This window comes from Alosa pseudoharengus, unplaced genomic scaffold, assembly GCF_046254945.1.
Source record: "Alosa pseudoharengus isolate Yale_2024_CS ecotype anadromous, Long Island Sound unplaced genomic scaffold, YU_APseudo_1.1 YU_APseudo_1.1_scf_7, whole genome shotgun sequence".
Taxonomy (NCBI): domain Eukaryota; kingdom Metazoa; phylum Chordata; class Actinopteri; order Clupeiformes; family Clupeidae; genus Alosa; species Alosa pseudoharengus.
In genome coordinates, this window is record NW_027468859.1 from 11507961 (window position 1) to 11530288 (window position 22328).

Genomic DNA, 22328 nt, shown 5'->3' on the forward strand with positions numbered 1-22328 from the left:
TATGGGAGATATAGCCAACTCCCGGATTGCATGCTCGAGTTCGCAACAGACGTGAAATGGGGAGCCCCTGATGTGAAGTAGCCCATGACACGAACAGCTGACTACTTTTCCTAAGTATCTTTGTCCTGTCCACGTAAATGCGTAAGGCACAGACTGGGCACAGGCAATGGAGCCTCGCCTCCTCTTCTGAAGAGAAGGGGGGCAGGTGAAACGCGTCCAGGTCAAAAGAATTACACCTATAAGATGATTCAACGACCTTCGGAACGAAAGCGGGGTTGGGCTGTAAAGACACTTTTTTGAACGAAGGGCTAAATTGCAAGCAAGAGGGATGCACTGACAGGGCCCGTAATTCACTCACTCGCTTAGCTGACACAAGCGCCAGTAAGAGGACAGTCTTGAGCGTAAGAAGCTTCAACTCGATTCCGTCCATCAGTTCAAAAGGCGGATGAGAGAGCGCCTCCAGGACCTCGGACAGGTCCCAGGACGGGAAAAGACGTTTTGTCGCTGGGAGTAAACGGCGTGCCCCCTTCATAAAGCGACACACCAGAGGGTGTTTGCCCGCCGACGCTTTGTCGAACCCCACATGACAGGCGGAGATGGCTGATAAGTAGACTTTAATCGTGGAGAAGGCCTTACCCTTGTCCAACAATGACTGTAGAAAACACAGCACATTAGCAACATCGCATTGGAAGGGCACGATTTGTTTGTCATCACACGACATTTATTATCATATAGGGCGCGTGTGGAGGGTGCTCGAGCGCTTTGAATGGTGGCGATCACATTATCGGGGAGACCAACCGCATTCAAGTTGAACCGCTCAGGGGCCAGACCCAAAGAGCTAGCCGGTCGGGCTGGGGATGAAATATTTGACCTCGCGCTTGGGAGAGAAGGTCCCGGCGCAGAGGAAGCTGCCACGGCTCTCCGTAGAGGAGTTGCGTTATCTCTGATAGCCACATCCTCCCTGGCCAAAGGAGGGCTATGAGAAGCAGTTACAGGCCGTGCTCTCTTACCCTGGCGAGCGTGGGTGAGATGAGAATCATCGGTGGAAACGCATAAAGCAGCACGTTTGGCCACGGGTGAGCCAGAGCGTCCACACCCAAGGGAGCATCTGTGTCTGTTAGAGAGAAGTAGAGGGGACAGTGCGCGTTTTCGTGCGAGGCGAAGAGATCTACGGCAGCTTTGCCGAACCTCTCCCAAATCATCTCGACCACCTGAGTGTGAAGCCTCCACTCTCCGTAGAGGGGATTCCCTCTGGAGAGGAGATCTGCCCCCCTGTTTAGGACTCCCAGAATGTGTGTGGCGAGATGCGTGCTGCACCACAACACAAGTCCGCGCGCTAGCCTGTGAAGCTGGAGAGAGCGCGTCCCACCCTGTCTGTAGATGTAAGCTACCACGGTCGTGTTGTCCGACCTGATTTGAACATGACAGTTGTGGATGAAGGGGAGGAAGTGTTTCAACGCCAAAATCATCGCTAATAGCTCCAGGGCGTTTATGTGGTGGCTGCGGATGTGCAGAGGCCAGATGCCGTTTACTGTTCTGCCTTTGTACACCGCTCCCCAGCCTGTCAGGGACACGTCTGTTGTTATTACCTTCCTCAGAGAAACCATACCTAGGGGGGCTCCCGTGAGGAAGATCGCAGGGTCCCGCCACCAGCGTAGGGCTGCGAGGCATTGTGCAGTGATATAGCGCAATAGGAGATAGAATTTATCTGGACCCCCAGATATTCTATCCTCTGGCAGGGTGTCAAACAACTCTTTGTGAGATTGATGTTGAAGCCCAAATTTCTGAGGTGGGAGACGAGACGAGCCGTGTCTCGCTCCGATTGCTCTCTGGTTGAACAGCATAGAAGGTAATCGTCTATAAATGCTGATATCCTGAGCCCCGAGTGTCTCAGTGGAGCTAGAGCAGCCTCGATGCATTTGGTGGAAATTCTGGGCGCGAGCGTATACCCGAAAAGGACTCTCAGGTATTCGTAAGCTGTGCCCTGATGCGAACCTCAGATATTTCCGGTGTGCAGGTATCACGCCTATGTGGAAATATGCGTCCTTCAGGTCTACCGTAGTGAACCAGTCCCCTGGCCGGATAGAGCTGAACAGTGTTTTGTGAGTGAGCATTCTGAAGGTGAATTTTCTTACATGACCGTTCAGAACACGCAAATCGAGGATGGGGCGAAGCCCCCCGTCCCGTTTCGGAACCAGGAAGGAACGGGAGTAATGACCCTTCTCCATTTCTCCCTTCGGGACTTTTTGTATAGCTCCCTTCTCTAGAAGGGAAGCTATTTCGGCTTCCAGAACGCGAGCTGATTCCCCCTGAGCCTCTGAAACTAAAACCCCGTTGAAAGGAGGTGGTTTCTTTATTAACTGTAATCGAAGGCCCTTCGATACGGTGGAGAGTACCCGGGGGGGGGGGGGGGGGGGGGGGGAGGGGGGGTGGGGGGGGGGGGGGTGCCACACGCACGCCAGGCTTCTATTTGGGGAGCAAGGGGGCCGATGTGGTTTATTCGTTGTGTTGGAGCGCCCTCCTCTGGCGAACACGGGGCGTGTGCCAGAGGGAGGTGAAACACTTCGTGTGAATTTCCCCGCACCAGAGGCTGAGGGCCTGGGCGAGGGCAAAATTTTAATATGTTTAATAACGGCTCTATAACAGAGGTTATCTGGCGCCACCGGTCACACTTTTCTCCTCTCCAGCGGAGCTCCGAGAGGGGCTGGGGAAAAAGTGTGTGCGGGAGTGCTTGTGAAAACTGACTGTGAGATGGGGAAGTTGAACTGGCCATGACACATTGTAAACACTTTATTGACATTACCCTGCAGTGAGACTCCGTGAGTGACTGCGAGGGGTGACTGCACTCGATTACGCTCTCTTTGTACACCGGGGAAGCCGGGCTGGCTGAAGCACAATGAGCTGGGGTTTCTGGTGCTTGCAGACGCCTCTTCTTTTGCGGAGGGGGCGAAGCGCTGCTGGCGGGGGGGAACAAGCCAGGTAGCCCTAGGAGCTGGCTGTTCATCCCGTTGGCGAGAGACACCTAAGTATCCCCTGAGGGTTACCAGGCCGGTGCCTGGCGGCGGCCGCGAAGAAGGTGTTCCTCGCCCAGGACCTCGGGCCTGACGCCCTAGGCTGGGTGTTCGCGGTCTGCTCAGCCTGTTGGGGTCTGGGTGGCCTGACTGGCTGCTGGAATCCCCTCGGCTGCTGCGGGGATGGTGTCGGGGCGCGAGCCGTCGAAGCGGGGTGGGGTGTCTGTTTGCGAGGCAGACATACATCGAACGCCTCGTTCTCCTTCTTCTGCAGGTCGCACTTCGTGCGCATTGCAGCGACTGCTGGGCCGAAAAGCACCTTCGGGTCAACCTCGGCATCGAGGAGATCCACCTTTTCTTTGTCGTTTAGGCTTGATAGATTCAGCCACAATGACCACTCACCGACGACGGCCAGTCCCATGGTGTAGCCGCAGCATTGGATCGCGCCGCGTGAGGTGCGGAGATTCAAATCTGTTATGTAGCATATCTCCTCCCAAAGGGCTGGATTCGGGTTTCCGGATTCCAGCTGGGACCCCATCTCGTCCAGCAGCTCGGCTTGGTAGGCTGTTAGAAGAGTGGTAGCGTTGAGGGCTCTAACCACGAGGCCAGACGACTTGTAGATTTTCTGATAAATGGACGCTGTGAAGCGGTCCATTTTCCCTGGCAGTGTCAGGTTACACGCGGAGAGGAAGGGTTCTCCGGCTAGGGTGCAAATGATGAGCGACAGACGCCTCGACTGCCGGTGGGGCGGAGAGCCCAAGCTCGTCCATCCCCTGGACATCCACTGCGGAGAAACCTTTGACAGGCACCCGATGGGAAAAGGGTTTGTCCCAGAAACGCTTCATCTCGGCTATGCACGCCGGAACTGCGGGAAGGAGTTGTTTCGCTGGCGGGGCTCGGGAGGGTAGGCGTTTTCCGTCGAAAATGTCTCTCGCTGCACCCGCGTCTTATACAGCCATCTTAATCCATAGCCATCCAAGACAATGTTGATGGTTGTATGCATGCATATTACATGTTCACAAACTGGTGTAGTGGTAATGCTAAATAGCGCAGACATTTTAAATTGAAACTCTGGGCTGTATTTTGGGCACCAGCGCATGGCGTAAAACTCATTTTTCACCCGCGGAAAGTTTAATTTGGTATTTTGCACGTTTATTTTTTAAACATTGCGCCCAGGGGTGTGGCAATTAACAACCTAGGGAGGGGCCAGGCGCGTTGTCTAAATATCGCTATCGTACACCACCTAAACCTGGTCAGAAGTCAATGGCGAGTTGTTCATATGCTATTTTAAGAGCGCATGTCAACAGTCATATTGGCAGGTGCACGCACCATCCTTCTATCATTCATGAACGCACACCAGCACACGTCCATACAAAGCATTACAAATTGCACGATTACAATGGGAAACAATTAGAATAAAGATCTGACAAAATATTGTACATCTCATGATGAGTAGTTATTCACCATCATTTGCAAATTGGTAATGACGGTTAAAAGTGATTAGGGGAGAGGCGAGAGACATGTATGGAGCACAGCTGAAGACGTACTGTCACGAGATATAAGCAACTCCTCTGCAGGATAAATGTTGTTTTATTCAGTCATTTGAGCAATATTAGGGTAAGCGTTGCTTTTTCCAGCCTATGTTTTCGAAGGTAACCCATTGTCAGTCAATAGTGAAAGTAACTGCATATAACTGTCTTCGTTGACTGACACCTTGGTGAAGTTAGTTTCACTTTGCCAATGAGTTCAAATAATAGACGAGTGCAAATGCGTGAAGGCTATGCTAGGTTTTAGTAATGAATGGTTTAAGAATGACTATTTCATACGGTCTCGCAAGCAGCCTCCATCAAATGCGCCGTTGAATGCCAAAATACCGATGCATTTATTTGACATATCGCGCTTTGCGCCGTTAAAGGGAATGACAGATGTCATTCTCATTGGTTTAAAATGATGTTACGCCCCAAACACACCCATATGACTGATTAAAAAACCTAGGAACACCTTGTTGCGCCATGCGCTCCACATTTGATAACGAAACCCCTCCCAATGTGAACTGGACATCCTACTAAATTTGAATAGACTTTTGACGAGTGACGATGCACTTTAGAATGTCATGATAGGGCCCTCTGGCATAATTCAAACCTGGGTCCGATTTTTTATGTCCATACTTTCTGCAGGGACAAAAATTAAGAAAGGGTAGAGCATTGAATAGGCTAGCTAAGCTTTTATGCAGTATAATGCAGTCATGTGTATAGTGTCACGTCATTGACGCCAAAGTAAACCTGACTACTAACAAAGCTCAACATTAGGCTAAGTGTCGGCCAACATGGACGGGATCCTTACCGAGTTAACCACGTCAGAGCCCGTTTACGGAGAGCCGGTTCACTCCCTATTAACTCCATTGTACCTGCAATCTGTTGCAGTTCTGCTAGGGGCGATCACAAATAAGTGCAAAAACAATGGGGGTCTATGGAGCTAGACGGCTTAATGTGTCTCTTTCACCTGGTTGTCATTACAAAAAATAGAAGATTTGATTGTGGTTTCTGCAAGTTCAATATGGATTACAGGTTAAAAGTTGAATGAACGAGTACTTACGTCCTTTTGATTTCTTACAGGTTGAGTCGTTGTTGCCCACAACACTAGCTTTCTGCTAATGAATGATGTCATTGACACATTTGAAAAGCTTTTTAGAACAAATAAGTGATGCGTCATGAAGAGGAAAAAAGTCGCACTGGACCATACGTTTATTTAGAAATGTATTTTACAAAATCCAAGACCAAGAACAGACATTTAATCTGGAAAGGCAAGTTATTCAACTACACAATAGCCAGGGTTCTCAAGTTTTGAGCTCAGCATGGAGTGAGATTGGGGGGGGGGGGGGGCACTCACTCACTCACTTAATGTTTGGCTTGTATGCTAAATCATGTGCTCATTTTAATTGTTGTAAAATGAGTGTAGAATTGAATAAAGTAAGTGCAATATTTACTAAGATGAGTGCACCAATTACTAAAATAAGTGCACGATTTATTAAAACTTGCGCACTATGTAGCAAAAGGTGCGCACACATGGACGGGTTATCAGCCAGTGGGCCCCTAGGCACAGATGTGAAAAGGGCCCCCCTGGCCACTTCAAAAGGTTGGTAACTCAGCTTAGTTAGGGTGGTCTGGGGGCATGCTCTCCCAGAATAATAATAAAGAAAATAACGACTTCTGGCAAGTGTTTTTGGAAAGAAGCATTAACCCTTTGAGACCTTGAATTTGTCATTGTAATCCATACATCCTATATCTTGTTTTTGTTTATTTTTCAGGACAGTCTGGGATTTGTACCAAGGGGGCATGCGAATTCCCGGAAGTTGAACCACCCATGGAGCCGTGGTTATCAACTCTCTGCTAACCCCATAGAACGCCCATTCATTTGGGATTTTTTTAAATTACTTCATATAACATATAAAGTGCCGACATTGTAGCTTCTGTATTATTTACATGAAGGCAAAATAGGCTCAACTACCTCGTACATAACGTTGGGTTCCCATAAGAAGAATAGTTAGCATGTCCGGTTGTAGGGAAGCTAACTTTTGACGTAATTTGACGCAATTATGCCTGCGTCTTTCTGTCGCACAGTAGGGAAACAACCGTATTGTTTGGATAAGAAGCTAAGTCTAGCCAGCACAGAAACAAAGCTATGTAGCCTACAATACCATTGTATGTTAAGGTAAAGCATTACATAGAGGTAAGTAAACCTAATAAAAAAAATGGCACTAACGTTAATCATTTCAGAGGTTTTCGATGGATTGGCTGTAGGTCGGGAGAGTAGAAAGACGATTAGGCCGAAACTTTTTTGTTTTGTTTTACCATGATTGTGTTTGAAGATGATCATGTCTGGTAGTTTCAACATTAACACGACTTGATATCACAATAACTAGATGTACCGCAGAGCGGTACAAAATATGACTCCAGCACATTTTTTCCACAAAAATAAATCACACTGAAAGGCATATATGATTCTAACTGTCTCACAAAATTGCATTATTTACACTCAATTCTCACTGGTATCTGCTAGACAACAAGTACCAAAACATGATTAGTTCATAGATTTCACATGTAAAATAAATTTTATACAACGCCAACCCCATCTTGCCCGTTCATAATTCTGAGAAATTCTTGAATTGTGTGCATGTGTGCGTGTACATGTTTATGTTTATGTGTGTGGGTGTGTGTGTGTGTGTGATTGTGTGTGTGCCTGCGTATGTGCCTGTGCATGCATGCGTACATATGTCTACTGTGTGAGTATGTGTCATACGTATGATTACTGTGAATGTATGTGTGTGCGTGTGTCTCTGTTTATGTACATGTGTGCATATGGAATAGGTTAACATGACCCCTGGAGGCAAACATATGGAAAACATTTGTCATCCTAGGCCCTACGGTTCTCAAGATATTCACAGAAAACTCTGTTGGTGTACGGTCACTAAATATACACATAAATTATTTTATTGTAAGGCCCCCCATGAATGAAAGTTCACAAAACTTGACATGCATTCGGAGGGTGTCATAATGATCCTACACTTTCAATTTCGTGCAGTTTTGACCATGTCAGCACGAGATATTGTGATGAAAACACCTAATTTTTTGCTTTTTAATTTTTAACTAGGTGGCGCTATACATGAAATAAGTGGTAATGGGATGGGTTGACATGGCCCCTTAAGACCAACATACAAAACAAAGGTGGTCCTCCTAAGGCCCTACGGTTCTCGAGATATTCACAGAAAACTGTCTCCGGCCACCTATAGGCCAGTTGGTGTATAGTAACATAAATTAATTTATTGTGTGGCCCCCCATGAACGGAATTCCACGAAACTTGGCGTGCATTCAGAGGGTGTCATAATGATCCTACACTTCCAATTTCATGCAGTTTTGACTATGTTAGGTCACAGATACCTGCGATTACAACACCTCATTTTTACTTTTTTGTGTTTAACTAGGTGGCGCTATACATGAAATGAGTGGTTATGGAATGGGTTGACATGGCCCCTTGAGATCAACATACAAAAAAATGGTCCTCCTAAACCCTACGGTTCTCGAGATATTCACAGAAAACTGTCTGCCCTACCCTCCTTTCGGGGGGTCCAGTCCAGCGGGGGGGCTACAGATAAAAAAAAAAAAATCTCTTTTTTGTTATATCTTGTTAACACAAATTGGGGGCTACGGGTTCACCAATCCGGGGTCATCCCTATGTTCCCCAGGCCCTATGTTCCCCGCTCGGGGTTAGGGTTATGGTTAGGGTTTTAAAAAAGGGTCCTATGTTCCCCGGTCCCATACAAAGCGGGGAACATAGGACCCAGGGAACATAGGTACGCTCCCCACAAATCCTTGTTACAGATACACAAATCCTATCCTGTGAGTCACAACTTTCAAGAGTAATGCACTCGACACTTTTGCTCCAATCGTTGCAGCGCAGTTGGTGCGAAACACATTTGCACATCCGTGTTTCATAATCTGAGAACATTTGTAAACCCAAATGTGAAGTTGTACATATTTTTTTTAAATCTTGTTAACACAAAATAGGGGCTACAGGTTCACAAATCCTTGTTACAGGTACACAAATCCGAAGTTGTGCATCTGTGAAATAATTTCTCATTAATAAAATTCTACAGATCGCTTTGATTTTCTTGCACGACTACAAGTCAATTGATACAAGTGCTCGAATCTGCTTCTACGAGTGACGGATACTGATATAATTGGAGCAAAAAGATTTGTATGTGTGCACGTCGAGCGAATCGATCGAGAAAACAAGGCGGCCGGATCTGGATCCTGGATCGCGCTCAGACTAGCATTGCCTGCTCATAAAATAAGTAACCTCAGCTTGTTTCCTTATCAATGAAGGACGCACGATTTATAGTTTTTCTTTGCACAAAGGGAGAAAAAAAAATATTTGTTGTGGTGTGCGGTGTTTTACGACCTTATTGTAGCGCCAAGGCTATTTGCCCCCGTGTTGGACTCTCCCCTGTGTGTCTTCTGGCCGCCAAAGGGTACACTTGCCATTACACTTCAGTCCAGCAGATGGTGGTGGTAATGCACTCCAAAAAAAAGCTCACCGAAAAAGAAGGGTTCACTGGCCTGTTCTTCTTCAGTGAGTTTTTTTTGGCAGTTTGCAAACGGAGTGCATTACCACCACCATCTGCTGGACTTAGGTGTAATGGCAAGTGTACCCTTTAGCCTCATTCTGGCCACCGGGTGAATTAGGCGAATTATGCAGATACCCTGACATCCCTAGTATCTCTGTGTGAGAAATGCAAGGTGTGGCGTGTGAGCGTGTAAACTTGTTGAATTAGGTGTGTCCAGGGTGCGATTTGTGTAAAAACCAGAGGGGGGGATGATTTTGATTTTGATTTTGATGCATTAAACATTGTTTGCTGGTAACCAGCCACAAATAGCCTACAGATTCTTACGTGCGTACATTCTCTATTCTCTCCAAAATGTGCCCGTTCTATAGGCTGGCCAAGTGCGTAATTCTGCGGCATAGAGCAGATGTATTTGTTTATTGTACAGAAAAATAAAAATAACCTGTCAAGCAGTCAATTGACTACATTGCAGTCAATAAGTAGGGCAAATTACGAAACCAAAACGTGGGTCATAGTTTTCCAAGCCTCTGCTGTAAGGCCAAACCCATGAACAAAGACGCATTGATATCTGCAATAGTTTTTTTTTGGCGAAACAAGCTAACAGCCGAACGAGTCATAGCACTGAAGGGAGAGGCAACTGGCATGTGATCTCCCCACGGGCCAATGGATGTACAAGTTTTCTCCTGTGCCTACGATATTTAATCCAGTGTTTTGTCAAGTTGCAAAATGCTATTAGTTTTAACGAATTTTTATGATAGTATGAAGTACTTTTTGTATAGGGTACTATCTTAATTGCTTTATACTCAATACTTGACCAATGGCTATTGCATCTGTCTATTGAAAGTGAGAATGTGGCATGTGATCTACTGTGTAGGCTTCATAAAATAAAATAAACAGATTGCTAATGGCCTACAAGCTGATCTGGGGTGCGTTTCCCGGAGGTTAGCTTTTTACTAACAGGATGCATCGTTCAACTAACCAACATGTAAGTTACAACTGTTTCCCAAAACTGTCGTACTTACATAGTACTGTACATGTGGACCATGATAGTTTCCAAACTTCAGTAGTCTGGACTAAGGTGGTTAATGACGTTTAGTAGCACGTGAACGGGCACCTGCACACTGTGGCGCTGTGTGCTGTGGCGAATCTGGGTTAAGATTTTGACAACAATATTGACATTGTTGTTTACCTAAGTTTATCTTTTGTGCAGATCATATTATCAAAATCAGAATCAGCCTTCTTGGCTTGGTTTGCGTAAACTAACAAGGACCCCCCCCCTCCATGAAAATCAAAGGCTACATATTCTCAGCTGACTCGTCAAAAAGTGCGCACCACCTTATTATTATCTGCAGGTATGTGACTTTTACTTACGTGAACATGGCTGCAAATTGACTTTTAATTTATGTATTTTCTGCCTTGGGCATTTTAAAATATGGATGTATGATGGTTAGAAGTGTAAATATCAATTAGAAACCTAAATAGATTTATAATTACTAATTTGCAAACAAATAACTGGCGTCAGTGACGTCTACCACAGGTCGAGAGGTGTAGTTGTAACTACACAACTTAACGATAGTGGTTGCGAACGTTTGTTGCTATGGTTTTGGGAAACACTAACGTAGTGTAACGATGCATTGTACTTTGTAAATTCGAAATATGAATGTAATTCTGCGGCATAAAGCAGATGTATTTGTTTATTGTACAGAAAAATACAAAATTAAATGTCAAGCAGTCAATTGACTACATTGCAGTCAAGAAGTAGGGCAAATTAATTTACGAAACCAAAACGTGGGTCAGTTGTCTAAGCCTCTATAGCGTAGCCTGTTAAAAACGTCGCAAAAGCCTACCCAAGGCTACAGATTAATTCTGAACAGTTATTTCTCTACTGGATCAATTATCACACCACTGTTTTGATTTGCGTAGTTGCGTTAACCCAACACTGACAATAATGTAGACAGCAAATTTCGATTTCCGTTACCACCGTGTAGTCAAGCCTTAAGCCATACCCAAGTAGCCTAAATCGAGGTAAATCGAGCTTTTTCAGAAGGGGCGGCAGGCAGAGCGATGTACAGTGGCAGAGCGACGCACAGTGGCTGAAAGTGGTACTATAGCTTCACGCAGCTTCACGCCTCGTAATGCGCGACCGAAGTGGCCATTTGAAAGCGATGCCCACTGTATCTTCCCTAAAACCTGCTGAAGATCAGAGATAAAGTCAATGGCGGAGGTTACTAACATAAACATGTCATAAACATGTTACATACTGTAATACGATAAAGGCTACCTTGTTGTACCTTGTCATGGTCATGGTGGTCAGTGTTCAGGGATACAGCTGAATCATGTGACCATTATCACATGTGGTATCATGTGGTCTATTGTAATCCAATTGCGTGCAGTGAGATTTTTAAATGCATGCTTGTTGCCGCCCCTTGAGTTGGGCCATTACATTGCTCTTTGCCAGACCCTTAATCTTTCTAAACAAAGGACCGTGATTATTTGCAGGCAATACTGAGATGAGTTAGCTCACTTGCTAACATTAGCTGGTTCTTACCTTGGAGCAACGAGACATTCAGCTGCGAATGGGGCCTCCCACACTGCTTAATCCACTCTCAGCATTTGTCAAGCTTGCTGAATTGCTTAATTACAACACACTAGGGACATTAGGCCTCGGACAAACAATAGCACCACCCAGAGGCCAAATGACACAAACTTCACTAAACTAAGGGCTTGTTTACACGTATCTAGATTTTTTTAAAAACTGATATTTTTGTATGCGTTTGTTTTTTAATCGCATTTACACGACATGCGATTAAAAAATATATCCATACACACTGGAATGCAAAATGGTTCCAAAGGCGAATGTTAACGTAGAACCTAGAATAAAGTCTTGCCTACTTGTCTGCGTTGCTCGCCCTCCCTCCCTCCCCTCAATTAGCCTAATGGCAGGAGACGAAAGACGCATTGGTTTACCAGTGCTAGTTTATCAGTTTGGCAGAAATGACATGCACAACACAGTAGGCTATGATAGGCCAACAATATACAATATGAGATGGAGATGAGTTGTCAGTTATGTTATATCGTGTTATGGCAAGCATCTATTAAAATGTGCAAAAGCCTACAACATCTCACGGTTCATTTTACACAAATCGGCGTCTGTAACACGCAGGCCAAATGATTGCGCTAGTCAAAGTTCAATCGCATATCCGAGAATAAATTTAGGTAAATTTAAAATGTACAGAAGGCTACGCGATTTAGGCTGATCGAAGGGAAATATGGCAAAAAGAAAATCAAAAAGCGACTCATACATACACACTAATAGCCTATAAAACATTAGCTCTCGCCCATGTTCATTTTGTCAAAGTAGGCCTAGCCCTTGGAGGAAAAAAGGTTGGCGACACCTGCTTTATATCAACACCAGCAATTGCCACTTACACCCAAGTCAATAATGAAAACACGGATGCGCTGTTAGATGTTGCACTGCTGGAATGACGGATGTCACTCATTGGTTTAAATACACCCAAAAGACACCCATGACTGGTTAAAAAACGTAAGAACTATAACATGCGTTATGACAAAATGCGTTAAAAAACGTTATCAAAATGCTTAATGACAAAACGCCTACAGGTGTAAAAACATTAGGCATTTATTTAGCTATCCACAACGTAAACAAACGATTTTAAATGCCGTGTAGCCTACGCCTACAGACGCCATCCTGCGATCTTACATCCAGGCCTAGGCTAATTCGTAATAAGAATATATCTACATTTTAATAAAGACATGTAATAACACTGCCGCAGACATCCCAAATCTCCCGGAAGTCTCCCATATTGATAGCGGCTCCCTGATGCCCGCAAATTAGATAAAATCTCCCGGAATCTAGAGCGAGCGAGTAAAAGCGCGCTCGCAAGACCAAGACTTCAAATCACGTATGCATCTGAGTTTAGCGCGCACACGACGGAGAGAGAGAGGGAGGGATGGTGCGCTTGTGCCTAAAGCAAGACGCATCCTGATTGGCATGTTTTGCTAAATCAACCAATCAGTTTTCAATGATGTCGGGCTTTTATGTCTTTTATCCCGAACTAAATTAATCAGTTCAGTGTATCTAGGAACAGGAGCGTCTGGCAGAGTCAGAGTGCCCCCAAAAAATGAACATTTAAGACCCATTTCACATCAGACTACACAAAAGTGTACTGTAGGCCTACCTTTGTTTTAAAAGAGTAAAAGATAATGATACTGTAGTTGCATGCTGCACTATTTGTAACAGTGACCTATTGCCCATGGCGAGTTGAACAAGTGTCATTTCATGTGCATAATACCAAAATCTACATATTTTATTATCACAATTTCTATCTATAGGCCTTCTTTATTTGGTGTATTGACTAGACATTATTGAACAAACATTCATCTATTTCAGTATCTAAGTATACCTATAGGCTAAAAGAATTCATTTATATATATATATATTTTTTTTTTTTTGGGGGGGGGGGTGTCTTCAGTATACCTCCCTGAAATGACTTTTTGCAGGTTGGGATGTCTGCAAACAACTGCAAAAGTATTGTAACTTGGCGCGCTGGGCTGTGTGCTTGAGATTCCAACGATGTTTCGCGCTGAGGATTCTGGGAGAACTTTGGGGTTGTTATTGTGTGTGTTTGTGCCTGTATTTACTGTTTATGTACCTGTTTTAGCGTAGCGTGATTCCCTTTAAAATGTTACCTTAGCCAGCAGGCTATAGCTCACTAGTGAAGAATGCTATGAAAATTGTCTCCTTAATCCCAAATGGAGACACAGTTGACCGAGTAGATTCCAGTGTAGTTAAGAGCAGGTAAAAACTTGAGGCTGGCTTGCGAAAGAATAGTTCTTTATTCTGGATGTAACAACAGAGTTCTGGTAACCCTGTTGTACGCACAGCACAGCACAGTGTTGCAAGGTGAAGCCAAGGTAATGAACTGAAGCAAAGATCTGGAAAACTTCTGGCTAATTATAATACCAGAATATACATTCACGTCTGGGGTCAAATTGGAGGGGGGGGGGGAAACAGACAGTGATATAGCCTTATTCAATTAAGATGTCTTGTGGGGGAACAATTAGTTAGGTACACCATTTGCTATTGTAAGGTGACAACATTCTGTCTGCTTACATCCTGTCCTCGCAGTTTCTGCAGTATTAAACAAAGAACCAAAAGAATGACATACAGAAAACCACTAAAATCTAACACTAGCAACTAGACAGTTAAGTGGTAACCACAATTTTCTGGGGGCGACACTGACAAGATACAATGTCCGTCCCTGCAGACTGTTGTCCTAGTGTCCCTGTACCAGCATCACTGTAAGGTCTAAAATTAGCTACACTAAGAGAGGGAGATATATGCAGCAACAAACTCCCTTCCCTCTTAGTGAGGGAGAGCTTGCCTCTCTGACCTCCAATAGGCGTACTTCACACTCAGATCTATCACAATAGCAATAGTTTGAAATGGACCTGTAAATGTTATTCTGTCTAAGATTTCTTATTAGTATTATTTCATGAAAACATTTAATTCAGCAAAAATAATCTAATGAATTCGATTGTTGTGAGTAAACTGAACATAACATTGTGCTCCAACAACACAAACCAAGATTTTCAGGTGTCACCTTCTATTGTCCTTTTCTATACCTGTGGAGCTATACTTGTCGTCTTGACCGTCTGTGGAAACCTGCTTGTGATCATCTCCATCTCACACTTCAAGCAGCTCCACACACCAACAAACTTCTTAATTGTTTCTCTCTCAACAGCCGATCTGATTGTTGGCATGGCTGGTGTGCCATTTCTGATGGTGTTCATTAATCCAGGCTTGCACATTGATACAACCCTTAATTTCGTAGTCTTAATGTGTTTTGCATATGTTACATTTCTATCTATTTACAATGTGGCCTTAATTTCCCTGGATCGATTTTATGCTTTGAGCAACCCATTTCAGTACTCAAAGAAAGTCACAGTCAAAGTAATTTCTATTGTAATTTGCTCAATGTGGTTTATTTCATTTATGTATAACCTGGCTTTTGTTTATTTCAATGTAATAAGCACAGATGAGCTTGGGATCTGGGCAAACATAGACTTTATAGTCTCTTTCCTCTTACCATGTTGTGCCATCATTATTTTGTACACCAAGATATTTGTTATTGCTAGAAAACATGCCATAAGCATTAGGTGCACCAGAGAACAACACATTTCAGGTACTACAAAGTATAGAGAGACTTTTCCTAGAGAACATTCAGAGAGGAAAGCTGCCATGAAACTTGGGATTCTTGTCATTGTGTTTGTCATATGTTTCTTGCCATATTTTATAATTAGTCAGTTAAGTACCATTGTTCCAGCTACAATGGTTGTTCACGTTACAGATGCATCTGTGACTATAGTACAACTGAACTCTGCAATTAATCCAATAATTTATGCTCTCCTCTACCCCTGGTTCAGAAGATGTGCAAAGCTCATCCTCACATTAAGGATTTTCCGTCGTGACTCCTCTCTCAGCAATGTACTTACAAAAACTGGGCCACAGTGACATATCTGAAATATTTAGCTCCTCTCAATGTATGTCGTTTTGATTATATGTAATAATGCACATGAGTAACATTTCAGTAGGCCTAAGGCTGAAGGATATTTATTATCTTTTAATGCATAACAATGGTCAGAGAAAGAGAACATTAGTGAAAGTGATCGCCCCAACCTCAACTGTCAAAAGGCTCTCTGATCTTTACACTCCCAAAGACTTCCATTATTTTTTTTATCATTCATAGAAACTCTCATGCATTGACTATGAAGCACAGCATGTTCTGGCCAACTCGGATTGTATGCCTCTTGTAATCTATAAATAACTATGAATGTTATCTACTTATGTTAAATCTCGAATTGATCCATACAGTAATGGGCAGCCGTCTGATTATAGTACATTCATGTCAATTTTGTGCATAGCAGTGTTTTTGACTGAGGCCCACTTTAATGAAATGCAATTCGGTGAAATTGACACCCTCAGCCTAACCAGCTTTGTCGTGCCAGTCAGGTCTAGTTCCCTGTTCCCACGCCTGTGCCCTTTGGTTCTTTGTCTCTTTTCTCTCCCTCAAGTGCTATCGCATTTACTTCTATTTGGGCTGGTTAATAGAGTTTACAGTTTATGCATTGTATGTTTTAACAGGTTTATTTGGTCATGCAAATATATTTTGTTTAATTGACATTCAACCTTTTTATATTTTAGTTATTCTAGTGTTATTTACCGTCTTGTTAGGGCCCAAGCACCAGGTGCGAAAGCGCCATTGTTTCTGTAAGTTTTATTATCATTAGAGCCTGAGCACCAGAGGTGAGAAGCCCTATTGTTTGTGGAAGGATTGTTGGGGGCCTAGCAACGAAGGTATATAATTAATAAATTAATATATGTGTACATTTAGTGACTGTACGAAATTGTAGGATGGATCATTATGACACCTTCTAAGTGTCAAGTTTGTGCATGCCAAGTTTCATGGAATTTCGTTCATGGGGGGGGGGGGATGGGGGGCATACAATAAATGAATATATGTGTACATTCAGTGACTGTACACTACGCACGCATGCACGCACGCACACATAGACACATGCGCACACACACATAAAGACACACACATGCACACATAAACACACAAGCACAGACACACATCGGACACACACGCACACACACACACAGTACACATGCACACACACGAATGCACATGCTGTGAGGCGGAAATGACAAAGGTGGAATGATGATAGAAATGTTCTTAACCCAGTTTTAATGTCCTTGGTTCTTAATTAACTCATTGTATTTCCTATAATCAATTCAGATCTGTAATCACAAACCTTCCTATGTCAATTTGTACCTGCTTTAAGTAAATGTCTTTATTATTATTATTATTATTATTATTATTATTATTATTTTATTATTAAGATTTTATGTATTTTTCTACATATATCCTCTATAATGTATATCTTATTATTTATTTATTTTACTTTGTTTTATTTTATTTATAGGCCTTGACCTATACCTATACTTTTTTTTTTCTCTCTCTTTTTACATTTTGTTACTTCATTGTTTCTGTTATCTCGGCTTCATTGAAAATGAGGGCTTCCCTCAATGACCCTCTGAGAATAAATAAAGGTTGAATGAATGAATGAATGAATGTATTGACTAAGTCATGTGTGTGTGCAGGGAGGTGTAATAATACAATGATACAATGATATTACGATATGATGCAAGGTATAAATGTGTGTATGAGAAATAACTGATTGTCTCTTTGGTGCACAGACTTTGTCTCTGTATCCTGATTACAGGATGCATATGATACCTCTCTGCAGAGATTAATAAACTACTAACAAGAAAGACAAAACATACACAACTAAAAGCTCTCATACACTGGTGAAACCATTTACATAAACTATTGAAACGCTCTCACACTCATAGTAAAATGCACTCATATACACTACTGAAAAACATCCTCTCACACACACATACTGTATGAAACCATTCACACACTATGAAAGCCTCACATGCACAAGTGAAACATTTTACATACACTGCTGAAACGCTTTCAAACATAGGCCTACTAGTGAAATGCACTCACATACACATATGAAGCATTCACAAACTATAGTGAAAACCTCACACATACAGTAGGCTACACAACTGAAATGCTCTCACACAAACAAATGAAATATTAGCTTCTCAAATACACAACGAAAAAGCTCTCATTGAAACTAGTGAAACCTTTTACATACACTATTGAAACGCTCTCTCGCACACTAGTGAAATGCATTCATATACATAACTGAAAATGTACCTCTCACATACACATTTGAAATTCATTTACATACGATACTGAAAACCTGACACATACAAATAAAAAGCGCTTATATACACAACTGAAATGTTGTCTCACAAACTGCTGAAAAAAATCGTTTACATAACCCCGGTTCTCTGATAACAGAGTGAGGTATCTCACTATGGGAGACGCCCTCTGGCATGACCCACCACGGAAGCACCAATTACACCACATCTGTCGCAGACAGACCAATCACAGCTGTGATACGGAGGGCCGCCCTCCATATATATACTACAGTATCAGCAGCTACTCGTCATTCATAGCATGCGCTCTTCCCCGTGCGTGAATGCAAGAAGGGAAGTGTGGTGAGATACCTCACTCTGTTATCAGAGAACCGGGGTTATGTAAATAACCTAACGTTCTCTTTCAAACATTCACTCGGTATCTCACTATGGGAGATAAAGCCAACTCCCGGATTGCATGCTCGAGTTCGCAACAGACGTGACATGCCAACTTATAACACACATTGAACACTATTTGAGTTTGGTGTCCAAGTCCGACCAAACGGGCACCAACACTAAGGACTGCGTGAGCCAGTGAGGGCGCAGTAACATCCAGTCTATAAAATCTCATAAACGTATGGGGATTTTCCCAGCAAGCTGCGGCGCAAATATCACGGACTGATATTCCTCTGAACAGCGCCCAGGACGTAGAAATACCCCTTGTAGAATGCGCTCTGAGGCGCACCTGGAGCGGCACGCCCCTCGCCTCGTAAGCCAAACCAATAGCCTCCACCATCCAGTGAGACAAACGCTGGGATGAAATGGGGAGCCCCTGATGTGAAGTAGCCCATGACACGAACAGCTGACTACTTTTCCTAAGTATCTTTGTCCTGTCCACGTAAATGCGTAAGGCACAGACTGGGCACAGGCAATGGAGCCTCGCCTCCTCTTCTGAAGAGAAGGGGGGCAGGTGAAACACGTCCAGGTCAAAAGAATTACACCTATAAGATGATTCAACGACCTTCGGAACGAAAGCGGGGTTGGGCTGTAAAGACACTTTTTTGAATGAAGGGCTAAATTGCAAGCAAGAGGGATGCACTGACAGGGCCCGTAATTCACTCACTCGCTTAGCTGACACAAGCGCCAGTAAGAGGACAGTCTTGAGCGTAAGAAGCTTCAACTCGATTCCGTCCATCAGTTCAAAAGGCGGATGAGAGAGCGCCTCCAGGACCTCGGACAGGTCCCAGGACGGGAAAAGACGTTTTGTCGCTGGGAGTAAACGGCGTGCCCCCTTCATAAAGCGACACACCAGAGGGTGTTTGCCCGCCGACGCTTTGTCGAACCCCACATGACAGGCGGAGATGGCTGATAAGTAGACTTTATTCGTGGAGAAGGCCTTACCCTTGTCCAACAATGACTGTAGAAAACACAGCACATTAGCAACATCGCATTGGAAGGGCACGATTTGTTTGTCATCACACGCCATGTATTATCATATAGGGCGCGTGTGGAGGGTGCTCGAGCGCTTTGAATGGTGGCGATCACATTATCGGGGAGACCAACCGCATTCAAGTTGAACCGCTCAGGGGCCAGACCCAAAGAGCTAGCCGGGCTGGGGATGAAATATTTGACCTCGTGCTTGGGAGAGAAGGTCCCGGCGCAGAGGAAGCTGCCACGGCTCTCCGTAGAGGAGTTGCGTTATCTCTGATAGCCACATCCTCCCTGGCCAAAGGAGGGCTATGAGAAGCAGTTACAGGCCGTGCTCTCTTACCCTGGCGAGCGTGGGTGAGATGAGAATCATCGGTGGAAACGCGTAAAGCAGCACGTTTGGCCACGGGTGAGCCAGAGCGTCCACACCCAAGGGAGCATCTGTGTCTGTTAGAGAGAAGTAGAGGGGACAGTGCGCGTTTTCGTGCGAGGCGAAGAGATCTACGGCAGCTTTGCCGAACCTCTCCCAAATCATCTCGACCACCTGAGTGTGAAGCATCCACTCTCCGTAGAGGGGATTCCCTCTGGAGAGGAGATCTGCCCCCCTGTTTAGGACTCCCAGAATGTGTGTGGCGCGTATCGAGGCGAGATGCGTGCTGCACCACAACACAAGTCCGCGCGCTAGCCTGTGAAGCTGGAGAGAGCGCGTCCCACCCTGTCTGTAGATGTAAGCTACCACGGTCGTGTTGTCCGACCTGATTTGAACATGACAGTTGTGGATGAAGGGGAGGAAGTGTTTCAACGCCAAAATCATCGCTAATAGCTCCAGGGCGTTTATGTGGTGGCTGCGGAGGTGCAGAGGCCAGATGCCGTTTACTGTTCTGCCTTTGTACACCGCTCCCCAGCCTATCAGGGACGCGTCTGTTCCTTCCTCAGAGAAACGATACCTACGGGGGCTCCCGTGAGGAAGATCCCAGAGTCCGCCACCAGCGTAGGGCTGCGAGGCATTGTGCAGAAGACAGGTTCTGAATGGGACATGCCCTCTTGTGTGGAATTGAGACAGACATTGCCGAAATGACTCGATGCGTCTCTGTGACAGTATAGCGCGATAAGAGATAAAATTTATCTGGACACCCAGATATTCTATCCTCTGGCAGGGTTTCAAACAACTCTTTGTGAGATTGATGTTGAAGCCCAAATTTCTGAGGTGGGAGACGAGACGAGCCGTGTCTCGCTCCAATTGCTCTCTGGTTGAACAGCATAGAAGGTAATCGTCTATAAATGCTGATATCCTGAGCCCCGAGTGTCTCAGTGGAGCTAGAGCAGCCTCGATGCATTTGGTGAAAATTCTGGGGCACGAGCGCATACCCGAAAAGGACTCTCAGGTATTCGTAAGCTGTGCCCTGATATGCGAACCTCAGATATTTCCGGTGTGCAGGTAGCACGCCTATGTGGAAATATGCGTCCTTCAGGTCTACCGTAGTGAACCAGTCCCCTGGCCGGATAGAGCTGAACAGTGTTTTGTGAGTAGGCATTCTGAAGGTGAATTTTCTTAAATGACCGTTCAGAACACGCAAATCGAGGATGGGGCGAAGCCCCCCGTCCCGTTTCGGAACCAGGAAGTAACTGGAGTAATGACCCTTCTCCATTTCTCCCTTCGGGACTTTTTGTATAGCTCCCTTCTCTAGAAGGGAAGCTATTTCGGCTTCCAGAACCCGAGCTGATTCCCCCTGAGCCTCTGAAACTAAAACCCCGTTGAAAGGAGGTGGTTTCTTTATTAACTGTAATTGAAGGCCCTTCGATACGGTGGAGAGTACCCAGGGGGAAAAAGTGTGTGCGGGAGTGCTTGTGAAAACTGACTGTGAGATGGGGAAGTTGAACTGGCCATGACACATTGTAAACACTTTATTGACATTACCCTGCAGTGAGACTCCGTGAGTGACTGCGAGGGGTGACTGCACTCGATTACGCTCTCTTTGTACACCGGGGAAGCCGGGCTGGCTGAAGCACAATGAGCTGGGGTTTCTGGTGCTTGCAGACGCCTCTTCTTTTGCGGAGGGGGCGAAGCGCTGCTGGCGGGGGGGAACAAGCCAGGTAGCCCTAGGAGCTGGCTGTTCATCCCGTTGGCGAGAGACACCTAAGTATCCCCTGAGGGTTACCAGGCCGGTGCCTGGCGGCGGCCGCGAAGAAGGTGTTCCTCGCCCAGGACCTCGGGCCTGACGCCCTAGGCTGGGTGTTCGCGGTCTGCTCAGCCTGTTGGGGTCTGGGTGGCCTGACTGGCTGCTGGAATCCCCTCGGCTGCTGCGGGGATGGTGTTGGGGCGCGAGCCGTCGAAGCGGGGTGGGGTGTCTGTTTGCGAGGCATACATACATCGAACGCCTCGTTCTCCTTCTTCTGCAGGTCGCACTTTGTGCGCATTGCAGCGATTGCTGGGCCGAAAAGCACCTTCGGGTCAACCTCGGCATCGAGGAGATCCACCTTTTCTTTGTCGTTTAGGCTTGATAGATTCAGCCACAATGACCTCTCACCCACGACGGCCAGTCCCATGGTGTGGCCGCAGGTTTGGATCTCGCCGCGTGAGGTGCGGAGATTCAAATCTGTTATGTAGCATATCTCCTCCCAAAGGGCTGGATTCGGGTTTCCGGAGTCCAGCTGGGACCCCATCTCGTCCAGCAGCTCGGCTTGGTAGGCTGTTAGAAGAGTGGTAGCGTTGAGGGCTCTAACCGCGAGGCCAGACGACTTGTAGATTTTCTGATAAATGGACGCCGTGAAGTGGTCCATTTTCCCTGGCAGTGTCAGGTTACCCGCGGAGAGGGAGGTTCTCCGGCTAGGGTGCAAATGATGAGCGACGGACGCCTCGACTGCCGGTGGGGCGGAGAGCCCAAGCTCGTCCATCCCCTGGACATCCACTGCGGAGAAACCTTTGACAGGCACCCGATGGGAAAAGGGTTTGTCCCAGAAACGCTTC

The 22328-nt window shown here is 45.3% G+C and overlaps 1 pseudogene; it reads right to left on the minus strand.

The window, feature by feature from the left end:
* Positions 1-803: 803 nt before the first annotated feature.
* On the minus strand, positions 804-1679 carry LOC143110328 (uncharacterized; annotated as a pseudogene).
* Positions 1680-22328: the final 20649 nt, after the last annotated feature.